Genomic DNA, 23,821 nt, shown 5'->3' on the forward strand with positions numbered 1-23,821 from the left:
AAAAACTTATGGTTAAAACTACCAGAATACGGAATAATTTAGCATATTTCTGGCTCAATCAAAAATAAATCTCAATAATTTTTATCTAAGCGCTTTGTTTATGATTTTGGTAAAATTAACAATAAAATATGGTTTATAATATGTGATAAAATTTGGTAATTTTATCATGATACCTTAGAGCAGTGTTTCCCAACCTTTTTTGTACCATGCCCCACCTAAGCCTTTCTAAACTTCTTATGCCCCCCTATGTAACATTTACATAATTTTTAATATTGAAAAATCGAATTGTTCACTTAAGAAACTTAGGAAACTGTTAGCGAAACAAAGTAAGTAAATTTTTAGAACATATAATGAAAAACTAAAATTCAAATTCGAAATAATTTTAATAAAGATTTTTCTATAATAATTTAATATTTTATTTAAGTGAGATTCTTGCCCTTGATGATTGCTGCACGTAGATTTTATCTTAGGTTTTAATTTGGTTAGCTTCAGCGAGTCTCAAGTCTCCCCGTTGTGTTATATGCAGACGATTTCTTTTTTTTACCAATAAAATCATTTACAGTACTAAATCCACATTCAGCTAAATATGAGGATGGAATCGGTAACAATAGTTTTCTTGCACATTTGATTGAATTTGGGTATTTGTTATCTGTTTCCTCACGAAGCCATGCCACCACTCCTTTCATATAAATAAAGTTTTGACTGGCTCATCATTTTGCATTTCTGCAAGTTCTTCTTGATATATTTGATATATCAGAGAAATCCACTAACAAGGACTGCAACATCCATGTTGGAAAATAAATTTGTTTTAAATCAGCCGATAGAATTTTCAGGTGATAGACTATAACAAGTAATGGGGTATCATTTACTTCACATTTTTGGAGCTAATGAAACTGTTTAAAGTTTTTGTTGTTAATATATTTCTGACATAACTCAATAAGGGCAATGAAACCAAATATCTTCGCTTTTGCATCAACAAGAGTTTTATTTATTCCTTGAAGTTTCTTATTTAATATATTCATTTTTTCAAAGATATAGGCTAAATAACTCACAAATGCTTTACCATCGACTGTAAACAGATACTTCATTTCAGGTTTGTCGCTTAAAAAATCATTAAGTCACATAATATTTATTGACCGCAGTTATTTAAGAATTTACTTTTTTCTTTCGATTTTGTCACCGAAATCTCGCATTGCATTTAAATGGCCCAGAGCAAAAGGTTTAAACTCATGTCGAGTCCATTTTTGAATTGCCCCCCTTTACAATTAAATTGCCCCCCGTTGGGGCGTAGGCCCCACGTTGGGAAACACTGCCTTAGAGCATAGCATAAAAATCATTTAAACTAATTACCAACCGGTTGAAATTTACTTTCAGTTCTTGTTTTTTAGTAAATGTGCGCAGTAAACCGGCATTATATGAAAGAAAAAATTACCAAATAAATGGTTTAAATGCAGCACATTTTGATTTTTATTAACAGGATTATGTTTCTCTTTTTTTTTAAACTGGAAATATAACTAGCATATAACCCGCTACTTTTAGTAAAATTTCTTCCCTCCGCGCACATACCTCGCTGTAAATACTTAGTTGTTCAACTCCATGTCTTTACTCTTTTTATTCGGTTACTTCGGCATCAAAAATTTATCCAAAAAAATGCTTGGATTAAAGGTCATTCAAGGAAATTAATCTTTTTCCTGACAGTTCAAAAAATATGAGTAACAGATATCCATGAATTGCAATCGTTATGTTCAGATTCCAAGTTTCATCTCGGCAACCACGTACGAAGATACCATTGCAAACAAACAGATATATTGCATTTTTAAATTTTAGTGACTTGAGCAGTTTTGGTTGAAAATAGTCTAGGCTGATGTTTAAAATGCATGATGTATTTTTATTTTTAGTTTCACAAGCTGTTTGAAAATCATGTTCGGTCCTTCTCTTTTTAGGTGTACTCTAGGGTCTTGATTTAAGAAAGTGTTAAGAAATTTTTTTTGTGAATTACCATGTGAGTACCGTTACCTCACTCATTTTACTGTTACTCGCAATAATGAGTACCATTACTCTTAGATTACATAGAGATATAAGGGCCTAGACCGGGAGATGGAGAAATTTATTTACATAACTATATTATGAAATTTTTAATTTTTTGTAGGAGTTATCTTTTATTTACAAAAAATCTGATAATTTCAGGTCATTATACCTGTATTCATAGTTTGTGATACAGATTTTACTAACTGATGTTTATGATGGATGCACAGACAGAATTTTGGATCGGGTTGAACAATTATATAGTCACATTGAGAAAGAAAGTATGGTAAAAACTACCGGAGTATGGTAAAATTTGCCATGCTTTTGATTCTATGGGAACATCAAAAATCACGGTAATTTTTAACAAAGTGCTTTGGTAGCGATTTTGGTAAAATAAGCAATTAATATTTCTAAATAATCTGTATAAAATTTGAAAAATGTGATAAAATTTGGTATTTTTAGCATGCTACGTAATATCATGGCATCAAAACCAATAATACGATTTACTTTACAGTTTTGTATTTTTACTAAATGTGTGGTAATAAGAAACTATAATTTTCGGTAAACCGAAACCCTATGTATAGAAAACTATATATGTTGGTGTAAATAGGGCATATTTTGATTTTATTAACAGAATTATGTTTTTTCCCGCTCAAATGTTTTTACCATACAGTACGTTTATTTCATCAGAATTTTTTTCTCCTTGTGAAATATACTGCAACTTTAGAATAGTATCATCATTAAAGTTGCAGCATATTTGAAGTTGCAGCATAAACTTTTACATGTATTGCATGGTAATATAGTTAATCTTATCAGTGCGATAATATTATAAGATGAACCATATTTCGTACTTTCAAAACTTATTTTCATGATAGTTTAATTCAACCGCATCTCTTCCTATTTAACAAACTCAGCTCACTAATATTGCAGAAAATTTGCACAGTATTCGGGCTCACAGTAGTATGATTAAGCGCTGAATCGATTTCTTTGATAGAGTAGGTAAAACAAGTTCTTTTTATACTTCAGTTGCTGGTGACCTATAATACCTAATATTATCAGAATTTAAGATTAAACCCATTGAGTATTGGAGTCGAACATTATTACCAATAAATTTTTGTTGATTTTATAACAAAAAAGCTTTCTAATATTTTCCAAAATATCTGCTAGAAAATGTTTTGGGTAAAAATAGATTTATTTGTTTCCTTACAAGCATTTGTATGCAGAAAAATAAAATTTTATGGAATATCATAAATACAGTGGAGATTTTTGATTTCTCTTATCAAATATTTGTTAAGGGAAAAAATTTTTGTATTAAAAATAAACTAGAATATTTAAATTGAATTTGCTAATTATTTTAAAAAATAAAAGCATTATTTGCCTAATGACAAAAACGGAAAATTCGAGTAAAGCTATTACTATCTGATTTGATGCACAGTTCCCTCTATCATTGTTTATCATGAGTAAAATCGGCTATTATAACCCATTTTTTTGTTCTCAAAAGAGCTCCTGAATATTTAATTACGAGTAAATTCCACAGATAATTGAAGTCTAGGCAAATTTTTATTTAAAGAGGCAGAGGAAAAAAGTTAATACTTTGTTGCGACAGTATCAACTTTCATTTGCAAATTTAATTGTAATTATTGAGAGATTTTTAAGGGCTTACATTTGAGAACTAATTTTATTCTTTAAGTTCCAATTACGTTTTTTTTTATCTGTTTGTCTTACGATTTATAGAATTAGAAAAGTCTTTGAGAGAATTGAGGCATATGGTATAGAAATAAATGTTTCCTTTGAAGAAAAAAAAATTATAATTTTGGTAGTCTTTCTCCTTTTTTAAATTCGAGTGATTTGCCAGTTTTTTTTAAATAGCAAAATAAATCATTTCCTTAAAACTTTTTAAATTCTACAATTGAAATACATTTATTTTATTATTCGTTAATTTCTATTTAACTTATGCTTTTAAGAGTTTTGCGGGTGTGATCTTAAATATTTGGGTTTTATTTAATTAATTTTTGTTTTTTTTTATAAAAGTTGTTCGCTTAACCTTTCAATGAATATTATTACTTTCTCAGAGCAGAAAACATTAGGAATATCATGTACTTATTAAAGAATCGAAAAATGTATAATGCGCGTCTAAAAATTTCAAAGTATGGATCCGCTTATTATATACACCGAAGAGCCATTACATTATGACCACCCTCCATCTATAACAATGGACACGCTCAGGTTTTCATGGTTTCTCGCCCAGGAACAATGTTTTCATGGGGCACATTAGGACCCATAATCCTCATAGAACAATCCCTGACGTCTGTAAGCTACTTGAACATAGTTGCAGATCAGGTTCACCCATTCATGTCAACAGTTTTTCCTGCGGGGGATGGTGTTTACCAACAGGATAATGCACCATGTCATAAGAGTTGAATCGTCGAGGAACATTCCAGTGACTTTCAAGTCATGTCTTGACCCCCAAATTCACCTGACCTTAATCCAATGGAGCATTTGCGGTCATACTTGGAAAACCAAATTCGTGCTGCCACGATACCCCCTCGCAATGTGAGGGAATTGCAGGACCAGTTGGTGAGCACTTGGTACCATATACCTCAGACTACTTATCAGCACCTTGTGGAATCAATGCCACGGCGGGTGCTAGCAGTTTTAAGGGCTAAGGGTGGTTCTACATGTTATTAGCAGAGAGGTCATAATGTAATGGCTCTTCGGTGTATATTTCAAACGTTACAGGAGTTAAAAATAAGACCATACATAACCATGACTAAGACATGAAGAAGACCATGTACTTATGGGAAGAATGTAAATTTGTTCTTAAGAAGAGCGGAATGAGCAGATAAACAAAGATAACAAAAGATTCTTACAGTAGTCTACTATAAGCAGGAAAATGAAATCTTTGCGAAACTTCAATTCAAATGGATATACACTATCAGAAATAAAATTCTGTCTCTTGATGATTTAGTAATCCTTGAGTTGCATTTCACTAGTTTGGGGAATTATTTCGTCACCAAATCACGTAATTTGTGATGAAACGTGAACTCTCAAATATATGGCGAAAATGCTGCTTTGATTCGAAACCTTGCATTACTGGAATGAACTATTATTAACTAGAATGAAGATTAGGCGATCGAAAATGAAGTAGCAGAACAAACTGATCGGCATATATGCTGGTCAAGGTGTTGACGTACCAGGAATAGCAAGGGTCGAATCACGATTCGGACATGGGTTAAATTTATCCATCTGTTCTAATTCTCTTTCTTATGTTGTTTGAGTGACATTGATCCCCTATAGGGTGCTCCCGAAAAAGTGATTATTAGAAAAAAGTTACTTACATTAGGCGCAACAATTTTTTAAAAAATGAAACGACGAAATAGTCCTTTAATTTTGACGAAATTTGTTTCCACGATGCAGTGACGATAGTTTTTTCGTCACTTTGAGGAAATTTCGCTCGGAGCATATACCAGGAAAAGGTTTCGTCAAAAACTGAAAAAGTTTCGTGAAATTTGAGCATTCGTTTTTTATCTTGTGTATAAATGGATAAACTTGAGGTTTTGTTACAAATTAGGAAACGGTATCAGAAACGCTGGAAATATTCTTCCAAATACTGACAGTAAGAAAAGTGTTTCGTCGACTAATTTAAGTGTTTCGGTTATGAAAGGAAAAGCGAAGATGATTGGCAGTGTTTGATTCAACACTCAACAAATGTGACGATGAACAATATCTAGTGGATGCTATATTGCTGCAAAAACGTTCATGGAGGTAGGCATTTTATTAATAAAAATTTGTGTAATAACCCATTGTGTGTTGAAGATGTGTAAAATCTGTGCTTTGATCCATCCATCCTAAAAGAGGTCTCAGCACACTCACTTCAGCACTTTTATCCTAGATGTCAGAATTGCATTATGGATAACTTAAGTTATTTGAGAGTTATTAGATATATCTTTTTTTATGCGTAACATTCCCTGGGTCTTTGTACCTTGTATGCCGAATATAAAAGAGAGACATTGTGTTTGATTGAATTGTGACGAGGCAAAGAAGTTTTCAATCATCTGTTTTTTATTTTTTATTTGCACTCGCTTTAACTATTTATCAAACCGTCAAGTAAAGCGCTAAGCTAGAAGAAAAGATGATAAAATAAAATCGATTCTTGTATGATTAAATTATAGGAATTAATAAGATCATTCTTTAAACTGTGACCCGTAAGAGTTTATTCACCTTGTTCTCGAATTTAAAACAAAACAATATTTTTTTAGCGAGAGTTAAAAACTATTTTTGTTGCACTTATATGTCTAATACACGAAAGGAATCAAATCATTCACGCCATTACAATTCGTTTGTCATGGATTTGTTCAGGGCGGCTGAATATTTGCACTCTATTCCTGTTCATTCTCTAAGTTTGGATGGAGAATGAATAGGACCAAATCATACTTTGAGGTGTGATAATTTATACTTTGATTAAAAGTTAATTCACGATAATTTCGAAACATCATCTTTCAAATTGGGTAGCTCGATATCTAACGACTCAGAGTACCATTTTAAATAAAATTTCACAATAATGTAGTTGACATATAGTTTTCTTATAATAAAGAGGTACTCTCAGAAAAATAGGCTAAAGATAGAAGCTTAATATTTTGATCCATAATATTAATAGTCTGAACCATAATATCGTGAAAAATTGCTGTAATGATAAAAAAGGTGTAAAATTTGAAATATTTTCTAATTCAAGTTTCCTAAATTTAAGTTTACAAAAAGTTCAAAGTAGTTTAGTTTGCACGATATTATGGTTAAATTAGCACTTTATTTAGGTCGAAGCTGTGCTATATTGTGGCTCAGTCTACTCTCCAATTTCTTACAGTACAGGATAAAAATGAAATTTGTTAAATTCGTTTTTGATTAAATATTACAATACTTTAGCTAGAGCAGCGATGTCTCAGGGGATAGAGCGTTTGCCTTCCATTGTGGTGAACTGGGATTCGATCCCGGCGAAGCCTGGTCGATACGAATTCCGCACCCGGCTTGCGTCGACCACAGTGCAGGCGTAAAATGTCCTCAGTGGTAGAAGGATCATGGGTTACACGGCTAACCGTAGGAGGTTCTCGCGGTCTTCCTCTCCATGTAACGCAAATGCGGGTTAGTTCCATCAAAAAGTCCTCCACGAAGGCAAATTTCTCCCAATACTTGATCTTGGAGTTCCCTTGTCTTCTGGATTGGGTTTTTAATTCTCTTATACACAGTTTGAAAGCCTAGAAAGTGTTTCCAACTCTTTGCAAGTTATGTTGTCTGATTACGAGACGTAATTGTTGCATTTAATGGGACCCAAAGGAAGTCAGAAAGTAACAGTTTAACATAGACAGTAAAGCAGTTTAATAGTCAGAATGTAACAGTCTTTTAAAATATACAATTTCAAGACAGTATTTTTTCATTAAATATTCAAAAATGAAGTATTGTTAAAAGACAATTTCCTTATTAAAATACGAAGCAATTTCTATTTATATGCATACAATTCTGACTGAATGGTTAATCTTATACTAAAGTAAATGTATTGAATATTATTTTAGATTTTTGATAGTATTAAGACAAAAAAATACAAAACAATTCTTTAGTGTTTTTCCAGATTAAAACTTCAAAGCTTTACACTAAAGGATTCATGATGATTCAAAAATAAAATTGATTATTATTTTATTTATTCGGAAATATTACCATGTTAAAAACATTAGTAATTAATTTTTTCGACTAGAAAATATTAATTACTAATCGAATTAATTCGAGTCGAAAATATTAGATTCCCCCTCAAAAATATATCTAGAGTCTGGACTATCGAAAATATTTGTAGTAAATAGTTTTTGCTCTGGAAATAATATTATTAATTAGATAAGCCAAACATATTAGTAATATTAATAAATTGGGATTAGTAATTAATAGTTTCAGATGCTATAATATTCGAAATTAAATGTTTCAGCTTCGAAAATATTATTATTGTAATTAGTAGTTTCAGCTACGAAAATATTAGTAATAACACGAAGTTGAACATACTTAAATAATATCAACTTCGAAAATATTATTAATATTATGATAATTAGTAGTAAAAGCCTAAAAAATGTTTACATTAGTAATTAGTGTTAGTTATGTTACGAAATCGAAAATATTAGTAATTATTATTTCCAGTTCTTATGAGGGTTATTGCGGATTGAAAAGTTTTAACTTTTCTTAAAACATACATTGTTAGTTTATTTGGCTCTTTATCATTAATTATCAAATAGTTAATTTCTTTTAAAAATTAAGCTTCAACATATTAGAAATCAATCTATATTCACATAAAGATCACATTTTTTAAATACTATTTTATAATAATGAATTTTTATGTTAGTATAGCTCTCTCGAAATTTCCAAATGCATATAGAAGAAAAACTATCTGATTTATTTATCCTAATCTAAAAAGCATAACATGTTTTCTCTAAATTTAGTTTTTTATTTCTGAATCAAAAAAAAAATTCAAATGAGAACAAAATATTTGATTCTCAAAGTCTCAACTAATCCTATGGCCATTACCTGAAAAACGATAAGTGTAATTACCAATTGGAGCTTTTAATGCAATGCATTTATAAAATGAAAGTTGTTAGCGAAATATTCCTTGCTTGCAAAAAAATTTCCCTTGTGCAAAAATTTAATTCCTTTAAAGAAGCGTGAAAGGAATTTACCAAATAATCCCCCAAAGAATTTCTGGCTGAAAAAGATTTAAAGTAAATATTTCAGTTTAATACCATGTTTTATTAAAAACCTTAAAGAAGCCAGATATGTAGTCATTTAACTGATCTTTTTAATGGAAATATTTCTGAAGAGTATTAAAAAGACGTAAAGAAATTGGAACTGCAACAATAAAAGAAAGTGATTAGAATATATTTAAATGTGCTTAATAAAGCACAATTAATTTAACATTCGAAATAAAGCTAAATAATAAAATATGTCCAATATATGTGTATTTTCATTTTTTAAGCAGAAATTAAATTTAGGTACTAAAAGTAAAAGGTTATTTAAGGAATTTAACTATTTTATATTTTTATTAGAAAAATATTACTGTTTTATTTTTTCTCAAGTTCATGCTTGCTAGTTTTGATTATTTAAATGATTTCTATTAGAAGTACGAATTTAAGGAAAGTGATTTTAAGTTTATTAAGAGTAAGCATTTAAATTTATTTTAGTTTTTTCTCCTCTTTGTAGCGTAGATTATATCCGTGAATTACAAGATTAGTATAAGTATAAAATGTAATTTGTTTTAGTAAATTCAATGTTTTTCAAAACTTCTTTGCTGCAACTCATTATACAGATGCATTACTAGCTTCGTTAGTTTACAAAATTGTAAATATCCAGTTCTTTTTTGTCAATCACTAAATCTAGTACTTTTTGTCACAATATACACCAATAAATTATAGATAATTATTGTAGGTAAATCCAATGTTTCTCAAAGCGTCTTGCTGCAACTTGATTCATTCTCTACAGATGCATTACACGCTTTGTTAAATTTATTTTATTACCGTCGTTGAGCAGCCTACCCAATGTTTTGGGTTTACGACTACCTATGATCAACTCCGTAGCCTTGTAATTTTGAACCCAATCCAGAAGACAAGAGAACTCCTGGATCAAGTATTGGGAAAAATTTGCCTTCTTGGAGGACTTTTTGAGGGAGCTAACCCGCATTTGCGTTTCATGGAGAGGAAGACCACAAGAACCTCCCTCGGTTAGCCTAAAGGCAAAGGGACTTTAACCCATGATTGATCTACCGCTGAGGATATTTCACGTCAGAACTGTGGTCGGTGCAAGCCGGATGCGGAATTCATATCGACTGGGATTCGAACCCGGTTCGCTCCATTGGAAGGTGACCGCTCTATCTCCTGATGTGTTAATATTTTATGATTTTCCTAAATATTATCAGATATACGGTAAATATGCAAAAACTAAAATTAATGCTACTATTGAGACCACATTTTCCTGGTTTTCCTCTCTATGTAACGCAAATACGGGTTAGTTGCAACAGAGAAGTTCCCCACGAAGGCTAGTTTGTCCTAATTCTTGATACAGGAGTTCTCTTGTCTTCTGAGTTGGGTTCAAAATTACAAGGCCATGAAGTTGGGCATTGATAGTCGCAAATTCAGAATTGGATTGGTTGTTCAACTCCGCTTATGAAATAAAAAAAAATTCTCTATATTTTTAGGGTCAAGATTCCTAATCTGTTGATTCCAATACGATATTCAGACAAAACAAGCATTTGTGTCCGTTTTGTCAAATTAAAATATCATCTGCAGCTTAACTAGCATATTTAAGATTTAAAGTTCGTCCTTTGAGCCATTAAAATTATATTTTAGAACATGAAAATCCGTTCATTCGATCGAAATTTATTATTAAGGTATTTTGCTTTTTAGAGCACATATTCTTAGATATATGAATTCTAGTATTTTCATTATAGACGTAATTGCACATAAAATATGTATTCCTTTTTTCAAAATCTAAGTTACCTCAATAATAGTCGTGAAAGGGTCAAGAATATATACGGATCATATTTTGAAAAGGTAAACACCATATTTTCTTAAATTTTTTTATAAACTTTTTATTCATGAAAGAAACGAGTGTTTTTTAAGAAGAAATATTCTTCTTCAAACCGGGATCCCCTGCGGAAACAAGGAACTGAAAAAGAGAAAATAACTTACTGGTGTTATATGTATGCTCAAAGTTTGGATTTTTGGCTTAACATTTTTGAGAGCTCGCCAAGAGTAAAAATTGAAGCTTTTCTGTTTCGCTATACCTTTTTTGGAGGAAGAATAGATTTTCTAAAATATAAGTGAACTCTAAACAGAATCGTATTTTAGCGTTTTGGTTTGAGAAATATATACTTTGAAGCTTTTGTGTTTTAATGAAATATTGTGGTTCACAATGTACCCAATTTCAGATGCTTTCGAATTTCATATTACAAGTTAATTAAACATATTCATGGCATGAATTGTTTTCAAATACATTGTTATACTACCACTACTGTTATTAAGCATCAATTCACTAGTATATAAGACATGCTAACTTGATTCATTCACAAGGCACCTTTTGATAGATGAACGTTGGCATTGTCGATAACTCCTCCCCCCACATTGGTGACTTACGGACGTGATGCGAACACGTGCCTATCTAGACAGTAACTCCCACACTTCGATCTGGTAACGCCTACTTCGATGGATGGTCCACATTGAACAGTTGACTTGCTACTTGTGATTGCGACAATGCCCACCTCCTCACGCTGCTGCTGCTCAGTCTCGTCTCGATCATACACAACGTCAGGATGCATACGCTCGACCGATAAAAGCAAGAGAGAGCGACTACGACCGTAAAGTTAATACACCCCTCATATTCAGCACTCAAAGACCCGGTGACCTTAATCCAGCTATCCCGGTCTTTCACAAATACAGCAACCAGTGGTATCCGTTCATCGAATTCTATCCCTGATAAAATTCTGGTGGGGAAGTATTGTGCCGTAACTACCACTACTATTATTAAACATCAATTCACTGCTATATAAGACATGCTAATTTGATTCAATCACGAGGTACCTTTTGATAGATGAAGGTTTGCATTGTCGATAACTCCGCCCCCAACACACGTATAATATATACATACAAAATGAGAGATTGGGTAAAGAGAGGTATCCAAGAGTAAAATTAATGTATGTAACAAAAGAGTAAAGTGGAGTAAGAGTAAAATTAATGCATGTTATAAAAGAGAGAGGAGCAGTAAAATGAGAGTTAGCAATGAGTATAAGGAGGAAAAGCAATGTGTGAAAGATATAATAGGGGGTAAAAAGAGAGGAGTTAAAGGAGAAGAAACTTTTGAGGTGAAAAGAAGAGTGGTATGTTTGTGGAAAGGTTGATTGTAGTTCGTTTTTTTATATTTCAGAATACATTATTTATAAAAAATATATATAACTGTGGTATAAAAACATAGAGTAGCAATAAAGTGAGTGAGTCACTTTTGTATGTCTAGGTTCCTATCAGAGACTTTAGTTTAAATTTAGATATTTTTAAAGCATGCACGGTTGTAAAAAATATAATGAATTCTGTTTAACTAATGATTTACGAAATTTGTTTTTTCTTTATTAGTATGTGAGTTTTTCTTCAAAAGAGGATTATTTTGAAATTTTACTCATTGCATTTTCATTTAAATGTTGCTGATTCTAAGTTTTATAAATTTTGTATCAAACTATGATTGAAATTTTTTGAAAGGTTTGGATTCATGAAATTTCTTCGCGTACCAAGACCGCCTAGAAGCATTTAAAGATGGAGGTATGGCAAATGCTAAGTGTGTGGTCTTGCTACGGTTTTTTGGTTATCAGAAATACCAGTATATGTTACTTTTCTGAATAGTTTTATTGTATTTCATCTTAAGCGTGATGTACCAAAGAGATGATTACTACCCTCTTAACCTTTTACTTTTATTATTTAAATGAGTAAGCTCTCCTGATTTGTAAAGTCAAGTAGTGCAAGCGTTGCAATTATATAAAAATACGAAGTAAAGTATTATCGCAACAGCCCGTTGTTGTCCAGGGGAGTCATGGAGGTAAAGGCTCGATAATTTTCATGTCCTGCGACTGTGGCAATGTAAGTAGCATTGTTCACAGGTTGCCTTTACTTCCAGGACAAGCTGGTATCTGAGGTTGAGTGGTTTTTAGGAGCCACAGGGGATCAAACTCAAGTTCCCTTGTATAACGTTGTTTTTTTAAATTTAATTTTCTTTCTTTTGCATTAGTAATCAGTAGACACATACATTCCATATCGAAATTGAATGCCTGCCTCTTTAAAAGTACGTTCTTTTCAAAGCTTCCTATTCTTTAAATTTTCGTTATTTTCCGAAATTTCTATAAAAAATAGAACTCTTTTAGGAGTCGGAAGAATTTTTTTATTTTCACTTTATCCAATTTAAAATTATTCAAAAATTAGGAAAAATTCAAATTTAAAATGAAGTTTCAAGTTAATACATTTCAGTTGGAGTGATAGAAAACGGTTAAAAATTGAACTCGCCAAGAGGTTAAGAAAAAATTAGGGGATTGGCCTAAAATAAAATTTCAAAATTGAATATTTTAGTTATAATATCGTTTTTTTAAAGAAAAAACATATGAGCTATCACTTGTTTTTTAGCTACTTATTTTATTTTGTGTTTGACTTTTAATTCTAACAATTTGTATGGTAATTATTGCGTAATATCTTTCAAACTACGGGGGCATAGCGTACATTGTAAAATGAAGACATTTTTATCCGAATTCGGTGTTGAAAAGCTATTAAAATTGCGTGTGATATGGTCTCTAGTGTTCATACGCACTTTAAAGGGTTTTGTTAAAATCTTTGCTCCAATGAATAATTATAAGCTTACACCAAGAACAGTTGCTTCTACTCCATTCATGAATTATTTTCCCTAATGTTGGCGTAGTATTGCAAACAGTTAGACGATCGATATTTTTTTTAATCAAATGTTGAAGATGAACGTTTAACTTTATCTCGCACGATGCTGAACATATCACAGTAATAAGTAAGCAAACTGTTATGAAAAGAATGTTGTCATAAGATGATTTAGGCAAATTTACCAATTGTATTAATGTAATTTTATACTATTTAATTCCATCCGCTCACCGATTCATTAAGCCTTGTTCGAATTCATATTAGCATTCCCTCTGTTCTACGCATGTGTTCGATTAAAAAACTAGTTTTATTTATGGAATTTGTGTGCTTCCGAAATAAATGATTCTTGCATTATATTGTATCGTAAAAATAACTTTTCTGACTCCTATGCATATCATATACAGTGGTCGGAAGTAGAGCACTGTAAGTAATGAAATTACGGTAGTCGCTACTTTTTTTCCACAGTTATTTAAACTATTATTCACAGTTATTATAACTATTATTTAAACTATCCATTAGATAATTAATCACTTTTATCACATTTTCATATGAACTTTCAGTAGAAATTAGAAAATGTTTTCCAATTAGAAATATTGATTTTGTGACTATTTCTTTTTTCCAGTCTTTTCTCTTTACCGCTTTATTCCATTTAATTTGGAGAGATGGAACTTCTGCCAATTTAAGTATGTTAATTTCAGTGAACAAATTAGTGCTTCGACACCCAGTGCAGTCAAATGCAGAACAGCTGCCACCACTTGCAAACAAATGTTTTGCCATCGGAAACAAATAATTATACTAAAAAAAAATGAGCCAAAAAATGACGTGAGAATAAAAAAAGATAGAAATCAATACAAGAAAATCTTCTACCGGAAGTTGAAACAACCTCCGCAAATACTGCCTCCTACCGTTGAGAGCACGGTAGAGAATGAAGTCAACACAGACTTGCAATACATCAAAGTAACTGTAAATGGTAACTTATTTATAAAAGAGATATTGTTAAATAAACGTGAAAAATTTGTATCTATGTTTGTGCAATTTTTTGAGATCGATTTAAAAAAAAGTATTTCTCATTGCCGGTCAAGTCATTTTGAATTTTTCATCCAGCCTTTTTTTACAGAACATACGGTGAATCATGACACATCCATATGGCTTTTCATCTTCAAAACACTATGAATGCATATTGACGCATGTTTTTTTCCAACGTTCAAGAATATTTTCTCTGAAGTCCCATGATGAATCTTAGATTTGTATGGGTCACAAAACTAAAAATGTAAAGCTGCTAGAGGAAAAAAAACTTTAAAAAAAAAAGTATATTTACTGTATATTGTTATGTACGCAAGATAGTTTTAGAAAGTAATATAAATATCTGTTCTGACTTAAAATGGTTTATCTCTTAAAAATTTTCTGTCAGCTATTATTCAAGTGTATATCTTTGAGCGAGAAAAATCTGTTTAAGAGCGTCTATTCAGAATAAATATTTATAAGTCTAGATTCACGAAATGTTGATATTATAGTATATTTCAAAGAATGATTTACATAGAAAAATAACGGAGTCAAATAATTTATTTGACCCATATTCAGAATAAATTATCAAAAGTCTGGATTTGAGATATGCGGATATTATAGCATTTTTAATAGAATAATTTATCTAGACTAACCTATATGGAATGATAGAATTGAGATATATTTTTTGACATGTATTCAGAATAAATATTCATAAGTCTAGATACTAGAAATATTGATATCATAGCATAATTTACAGAACAATTGCTTTGAAATCTATTAAGGATAAATATTCATACAAAATGTTGATATAATATATTTTATAGAATAATTCATTTGAGTTTATATATTTTTCAAAGTATAAAAAAAAAAACGTGAATAAATAATTAATACAACTACTATAAATTATGCACATTTTGATAGAGATTGAAAGATTGAAGTAAGTATCAATTAAGTTTGATAAGTAAGATGGAAATATCTTTTCACACTATAAAATTATTTTAAAAATATTCTTTCAGTGTTTTAAGACATATATGGGAAATTTTAGAAAATATGACGTACATATTTTAACACGAAAGCTGTTTTAAAACAATCACACTTACAAAAACATTTTTAAAAAAAATCGCAAAATATCCTCTCTTCCGTTTATTTAATATGTACACTGAAAATATAGTGTTTTGGACAAAATAAAACTATTTTAAAAATATTCTTTCAGTGTTTTAGGACATATATGAGCATTTTCAGAAGATATGACGCACACATTTTAACATGAAGCCAGTTTTAAAAGAATTACGCTTTTCAAAATGTTTTAAAAAATTTACCAAGTTTCCTCTCCATTGCTTCATTAAAATGTGCGTTGGAAATATCGTGGACAAAATGAAACTATATAAAAATATTCTTTCAGTGTTTTAAGACATATAGGGACATTTTCAGAAAATATGTTTTCACAGAACATTTTAACATGAAGCCAGCTTTAAAAAATTCTCGTTTTTCAAAAAATTCGCAAAGTGTCCTGTCTATTGTTTTTATAAAATGTAAGCTGGAAATATTGTGTTTTGAGCAAAAGAAAACTATTTTAAAAATATTCTTTCAGTGTTTTAAGAGGTATAAGGACATGACGAGCACGTTTTAACATGAAACCAGCCTTAAATGAATCGCACTTATTAAAATTTTATAAAAAATTCCCAAATTTTCATTTAATATGCATGCTGGAATTATCTTGTTTTAAGCAAAAGCAAAACTTTAAAAAAAAAATTTTAGTTCAGTGTTTTAAAACATATATGGGCTTTTTCGGATAATATGACTCGCACATTTTAACATGAAACCAGCTTTGAAAGAATCGTGCTTTTAAAAATAAATTAAAGAAATCCCAGTGTCCTTTTTATTGTTTCTTCTATAATTACACTAGAAATATTCTGTTTTGGACAAAATAAAACTATTTTAAAATTATCTTTTCTCTGTTTTAAGTCATATATAGATATTATCAGAGAATATGACGACCGCATTTTAACATGAAATCCAGTTTTAAAAGAATTGTGCTTTTTAGAAAATTAAAAAGAATTGCTAAGTGTCCTCTATTTTTTTTCTTTAATATGTATGCTAGAAATATCGTGTTTTGGACAAAGCAAGACTATTTAAAAATATAGTTTGCAGTCTTCTAAGTTATGAAGGGGATTTCTAAAAAATATGACTCGCACGTTATAACATGAAATAAGTTATAAAGGAATCGAGCTTTTCGAAAATTGTCCTCTCAATATTTTCTTTAATATGTAAGCTGGAAATATCGTGTCTTAGACAAAAATAAAACTATTTAAAATTTTTTTTTCAGGATTTCAAGACGTATATGGGCATTTTCTGAAAATAGGACGTACATATTTTGACCTGAAACTAATTTTAAAAGTATCGCGCTTTTTGAAATTCGTATCCTCTCTCTTGTTTCTTAAGAGAGGTAATAATGGCCAAATCTACTATTATTCTTTATTATGTATGCTGTTATATATTCTTGCATATACTGCATTTTATGTGTTGTTATGTAAAAAAATTCTTTTCAAAGTGAAATTTTTTTTAATGTTCAACGATTTTTTGCAAAGCTGTGTTTTACTTCATCTGTATAACTCCCTCGTGCACCTTAGAATTCGAACAAGCTAAAAAGTATTTCGAGAACGAGTACTCGTGATGGGACAAAGACCGAGAGCTTATTCCCCATGTCGAATTCTTAAAACGTCTACCAATTACCATCATTAACCAGCAAATAATATCCTGCTCTGTACCTCAACGTGGTACGAAGGTGTAACACCAGTCTATCAGGTGGCTAACGCAGACAGAGGGGACGGTAGACAGAAGACAGTCCTTTTGTGCTGTTTGTGCTGACTATAGCGCTAATTAATAAACCCTTTTGAAATCATTTTGAGCTTTAAGACAGAAGCTCACAGAGGAGTGAAAGTGAGGAAGAGGATTCTATCCCGGAGAACTTCGGTGAGTGTTTTGACTTGTCACAAAAAGAATGGTCGAGGGCATCAGAAGAGTTGAACTTTATCAAGAACTTAATCAAGATAAATTTAAATAAAAAATTGCATGTTATAAATTTAAATGAGCTAACAAAAATTGCCCTCTCGTACAACGATCTTGTTAAGAGGCAAAAGGAAGTCTTGGCCTACATGAAACGGCTTGCAGACGAAGCGCGGAGAAACAATTAATCCAGAAAAGTTCTAAGAAAGCGCAAAAATCACATGCGGAAATCCCAAAGAGCAATACACAAGTTCGAGTTCCTAAAGTGGGGTCCGACCACGTCCTCGTAGTGCGTCTGACAACTCCGACAATGTAGTGCGTACCTCAGAAGAGACTGAAAAGTCTCTGAAAGCGCATATCAATCCAACTGAACTTCAAGTTGGTGCTAAAGGCATTAGAAGAATTAAAGAAGGTGGAGTAGTAATCAAAGTGGTCAAAAAGGCTACCAAAGGCTATTATATTTGATGTAGAAAAAGAAATAAACAGAAAAGAGCTTGAAGTAAATCTAGGAGATCAAGATCAGGAACTGGAGAAAGGAACATTTGAAATCTGTTTCTCAACCAAGAGTAAAAGGGTACGCACTTTGTCATCCAGATTGACCTAAATCTTTTTTAATAAGATCATGAGAAAGACAACTCTTAAACTTGGCTCGACTGTCCACAAAATTACAGAATACTTAAGACCTTTGAGATGCTATAAGTGCGACATACTTGGACACATGGCAAAGGACTCCTTTAATCGTGAAGTTTGTGCAAATTGCGGAGATGAAGGACACAATTTGAGCGAATGTCAAGGAAAGAGAAAGTGTGTCAGTTGTGATGCTGGCAGTAGCAAATATATCCTAAAACTCAATATCAATCACCCTGCTAACAAAAGAACCTGTCCCTCCAATCAGCGTGCAATAGCCGGTTGTTGTAGTTGTTGTTGTAGTTCATTTACGTAGCACTAGAGCTGCACTATGGGCTATTGACGACGGTCTGGGAAACATCCCTGAGGATGATCCGAAGACATGCCATCACAATTTTGATCCTCTGCAGAGGGGATGGCACCCCCGCTTCGGGAACCGTGTCTTATCGATCAGTCCACTACGGGACCGTGCAATAGCCGGACTTCAAGCAAGGATTAAATATTAGCTCCCAGTCTATGTAAACCGCTAAATGGCGTCCTCCAACCCTTCCAGAGTGACTATCCTTTCATTGAAAATATCATTACGTTTGCAAGACCACCAAGTCGATGGTCGCTTTATTTTTGTTATTTGTTGAATATTAATAAAGTTTATGATGGTTTCTGGAACTCTCTATTCGGAGGATGCCTCGATGAGTCGCGGGATGGTGGCGGTCTCTCCTGCTCTTGGCCTTGACTTTGAGTGCTTGTAGTGGGTTTGTCACCACCGTCCTATGGTCATCGTGGATCTCCTTTGCCTCTCGATGCGACTCATGATGCAATTCGCTCGTGGCTTGCCTTTCTGCAAGACTTGTTGGTATTGGAATTGGTCTATAAACAGAAAGAACTACTGGATTCCTTATAAATGCATGAGTTTTGTAGGAATTGCACTTAACAGATGCCGGGAGCTTTACTTGACTATTTTTACGAACGAACATGTTGTATGACATATAAATAAAAACGTAGTAACAAGAAAATTGATGCAAGGTGCTCCATGAAATTCTGAACACCTTCAAATTAATGTGTGATGAAGCAAAATTGTTTTCAAGTTTGAAATCATCATATGAAACTACGTTAAAATCGGTAGACATCATGCTAGATATTAATAGTTTGTATGCCAGTATTATCACAATCGGTCAGGCATTCGGATTTATTGCTTTCAATGAAAGAAAAAGTGCACAAAAAGTGCCTCAATAGTATTTTTAGTTCACACTTTGTATTTTATTCATTAGATATAAAAAAGAACTGCTCACAATTTCTTAAAAATCGATAGTTATGTTTTAAACTTTAGTTTTTTTTCTTTTAACTTCGTTTATTTTGTTAAATTGGAACTTTGGTTAACAACTCAGCAGATTCTTTTTTTCCGGTTAAACTCCAAAAGAAAGTTTTTTCTTAGAATTCTACGTGATGAAAAACAATTGGAATGAACTTTCGGAAACCTGAGAGGCTTAAAATAGAATTCTAAATAAATTTATTGCTCAGCGTTTTCTGAGAAACGGAAATAGTTTCAAAATACTCAGCAGAATAATCACGACCTTTTCCCTTTCACTGATCAAATAACAGTTATTGTTATGTTTTATTGCCTTCTAAAATCAAAGATCAAGATAAATAAAAAATGCTGCATAAGTAAAGGATGAAATATATCGAAGCTTTGCATTATCCTCTGTCGACTTTCTAAGTACTAAAAGTGTCATTGCAAAGAAAAAAGTTTTTTTTCTTCCTGTGAATGAAAATATCTGGCTTTACCCATTTTCTCTTTAAAGGAATAAAGAATCGAGTTCGTGTGTTGAAGATGATTTTTCAAAACAACATGAAATAGCTTTTTTTCTTTTTCTTTTTAAAAGAAAGTTGAGAAGCTTTTAAAAAATTGTAAGCAAGGTGAAATCTACCCCTTTAAGTAAAGTGTAAAATGAGAATAACACTTGGGGATTATATCTTGAAGTTAAAAATATAATTTTTATTTTTATAAAGAAGACGCTAAGATTTAGTTTTAACGATTAAAAATTGAAATGATTGTGAATAAAATGAATTTTGTTAATCAATAAACATTTAATTAATATTAATTGATATTTTTGTTAATAATACTTTTGTGAGAAAAATGAAACAAGCAAAAAGAGTCATTCAAATTTTAGTTTATAGCTATTATATCGATTTATTAATGAAAAAGTAAAAGAAATAATTTAATAAAACATCAGTTTTACCTTCTTTGATTGAGAATATTTTTTGAAAAGAAAAATTATTCGAAGAAATTTTAATTGTCTTATAAATTATTTTTACATTTGTTAAAGTTATAAATTATAAAAGTTAGGAATTTCAATTATAGAATGGGTTCAAAAGTCTAATACATTATTCATGTAAATATACTTTTCCTTATGTTGTTGTTGTCGCTTGCCAATAGCAGCAAGCCTGCTTGGTGAATCGAAGAGAATTTAAGGCAGAGGAAGCGTTTCGCGTGTTTCGGTGGCGCCATCTATGGCTAAGAATACGACTTCAGCAACACACACGCCACTGCCCATTTATAGGGTGGACCCAGTCATATACCCCGTTATTCTTCCATAGATCGTAATTTTGAACTGAACTAGAGAATGATCAATCTCCAATTCAGTACCCTCAGAGTTATGATTTGTTATGGGAACATGAACGACTTTGTAACCACAGATTTAACTTGCGCCAGTCACCGTTTACTACACGGGGAGTCTTCAGCTGGTGGGGATCGAACTCACAATCCTTTGGACGTGGGTCCAACGCTCTACCAACCAGGCTATCCTGAAAACTTTTTTTTTTCAAATTTTAAAAAATAGTTTTATTACACAGTGAATGGACTATGTCTTCCATTTAGCTGCTTCTAAGTTTTAATAAAATGTTTTTTAGATTTCGAGATCTTAAAATAGGTTGTAAAATGTTTTAACAACGTTAGTTATAGATAAATATGAGCACATCTTATTTTATATTTGTGAGAATTTCTAGAAATCTGTGCTCAAAATTAGATAAATATAGTAAGGAAAAATAATAGACTGCTAAATAGGTAAAAGCTATGTTGTGAAAGTTTCAACGTTTTTGAGAAATATTTTCAAAGATATTATTTCATTTCAAATCAAAAACCTTAATGCAACGTTTTCTTATTTTTTGAGATTTATATTTTCTATGTAAGAGAATAGACTAATATGGATATTTTTTGAACAAGTATAGTAAATTGAGAATTCTTTTTTTGAATCTTCATTTCATTAACAATAGAGACTATCACTGAGGGTTTTAACTTGGATGTTACATAGTCTGTAAATCAAGATATGAAGAATCAATGTCAACTTTTATAGCACTACTTAATTCAAAAATATATATTTATAAAAGGAACATTCATAACTTTGGAATTTATGAAATGTGCTATCTTAAAAACCAGTTTTTTAAATTTTGTAATCAAAATTTTTATTTCATGCAATTCATTCCTTTTATCTTTAACATTTAAAAAATTCAAATAAAATTCTCTAAATTAGATTGTATTCAGCTCAAAATAAATTATTAATGTAATTATTTTTAGATTTATTGAAATTATTTTTTAAAATTACAATATTATTCATTTTTTCTAAAAAAAAAACAAAAAAACAATTTGTATGTAAAAGAAATTTTAACTTTAAAAATTAAAGCAAAGCATATATATATATATATATATATATACATTTGTTCGCATAACATATACTATTGCCATATTTATTACAAATATATGCATATTAACATATACATTTACAGAATATAATTACACAATTTACAGAAAAAGAAACCAATTTTTTTAATCTGAAGATTGCAAATAATACTTTGAATAATTTCTTTCAGTAATTGCGATTTCTTTCATCTGCAGATTGTAAATAATGCTTTGAATAATTACAATAACATTGCAATGGTACTTTAAAGTTTCTATAATGAACCTAAAAAATCATTGAAGCACATTTAATATACTTATGAACAAATAGATAAGAAGAACTATCTACAATTAATGAGCGATTTATTATTTTCCTTCATAGATTATTTCCATTTATCATTATTTCCATTCATAGATCGTGTATAGAATTTGACATTCTTCTATTTTTATTGTGCTTGAAGAGAAACCCATTTATGATTATTAAAATTCATTTTATTTATTTATTTAAATAATTTTAAATTTAGTTATAAAAGAGCTTAATAAGGATCATTAGTTGAGATCAAGAACTCAAGATTCAGATGCTTGAATTCAATGATACATTAGGTTTTTGAAAGAAGCACGAGTGCTTATTTAACTGAATTGAATATTATGTTTATAAACAATTTTATCACTGAAAATTAATTAACTAATTATTGACAAATAAATTACATGAAACTCTACAGAGAATTTTTGTAATTATTCTGTCTTTTGTGTTTGAATGAAAAATAATTTAATCATTTCGAAAATGCATTTTTTATTTACTTAAATAATTAAAAATTCCGTTATTAAGGAATTTAATAAGATGACTTTGATCAATTATGAAAAATTTGTGAATAGTCAATTAGTTTTTCAATTAAGATGAGTGAAGAAAGTGATTTATTATATCTAGATATTTTAATAACGCTTTACATGACCTAATTCTAAAATTTAATTGCAATAACACAATAGGCGTTTTATGTCCAGTATTTTCAAAGTAGAAAATTAATTTAACAAATAGGCACACTTATAAACGAATTGCTTAGAATTTTAAATTTATATACTTTTAATGTTTTTCTATGGGATGCATTTTTACAGTTACAAAAGTGCATTTCATTTATTTAATTTAAATAATTGAAAATTCCGTAGTAAAGCAATTTCGTAAGGCTTATTATTTGAGAACAATTATGTAAAAATTAAAGTTTAATTAAAGACTAAATTTTTGAATAGTTTTTATGGAGAACTTAATTTCTTAACTTATTTATTTATTTAGAAAAAGGAAATGAAACATGTTTGCAGTTAATAATTACTAAAACAGATTTATTTAGATTACACTGGTTAACAATTTTGATTAGAAAAGATACTCAATATAATACTCTATATAATTAACCACAAGCTATGAGTTACTTACAAATCTCGCTATATTAGAAATTCGAATGGAAATTTAAAGCTTAGATATTTCATTATTTAGAATTAGGAATTAAATTCTTAATTAAATCTTGATTTAGGACTAACTCCTTATTAACTAAATTGTTTCGAACAGAAATTTTCATTTAAATGTTTCAGTCTTTTACTTAATTACATAAAATAAAAAAATTGAAATTCATTTATGCAACTTACAGATTTAATCGTGTTGCTTTATTATTATTACATTTAATTCCTGTATTAAAGCGGAAATTTATTTCATTAGATGCATGTAAATAACTGGAAAGAACTGTTTCCTTAGTAATTGGAAATAAATTACACATGTCGCAACTTGTTTAGCACTTTTTATTTAATTTTAAAAAACTTCAAAATTTGCTTTTTCAACAAGGAATGTCTGATCACATAGTGAGTTATTGTGTTATTGCTTTGCATCGTGTTTTAGATTGCGTTTAAGGTATTATAGATTTTGAAAGTATTTAACAAGTTAAATTTTTTATTGTTTTTTATAAGTTCAACACTAGTTTTAAATAGTAAAAATTTGTCGGACCAAAATCGAAAAACGTGGAATCATCACTATCTGAAGATCGTGAGTTCGAATCTCTCCAGCCAGATA

This window comes from Parasteatoda tepidariorum, chromosome 3 (assembly GCF_982258835.1).
Source record: "Parasteatoda tepidariorum strain Cologne lab strain chromosome 3, Ptep-v5.0, whole genome shotgun sequence".
NCBI classification, from domain to species: domain Eukaryota; kingdom Metazoa; phylum Arthropoda; class Arachnida; order Araneae; family Theridiidae; genus Parasteatoda; species Parasteatoda tepidariorum.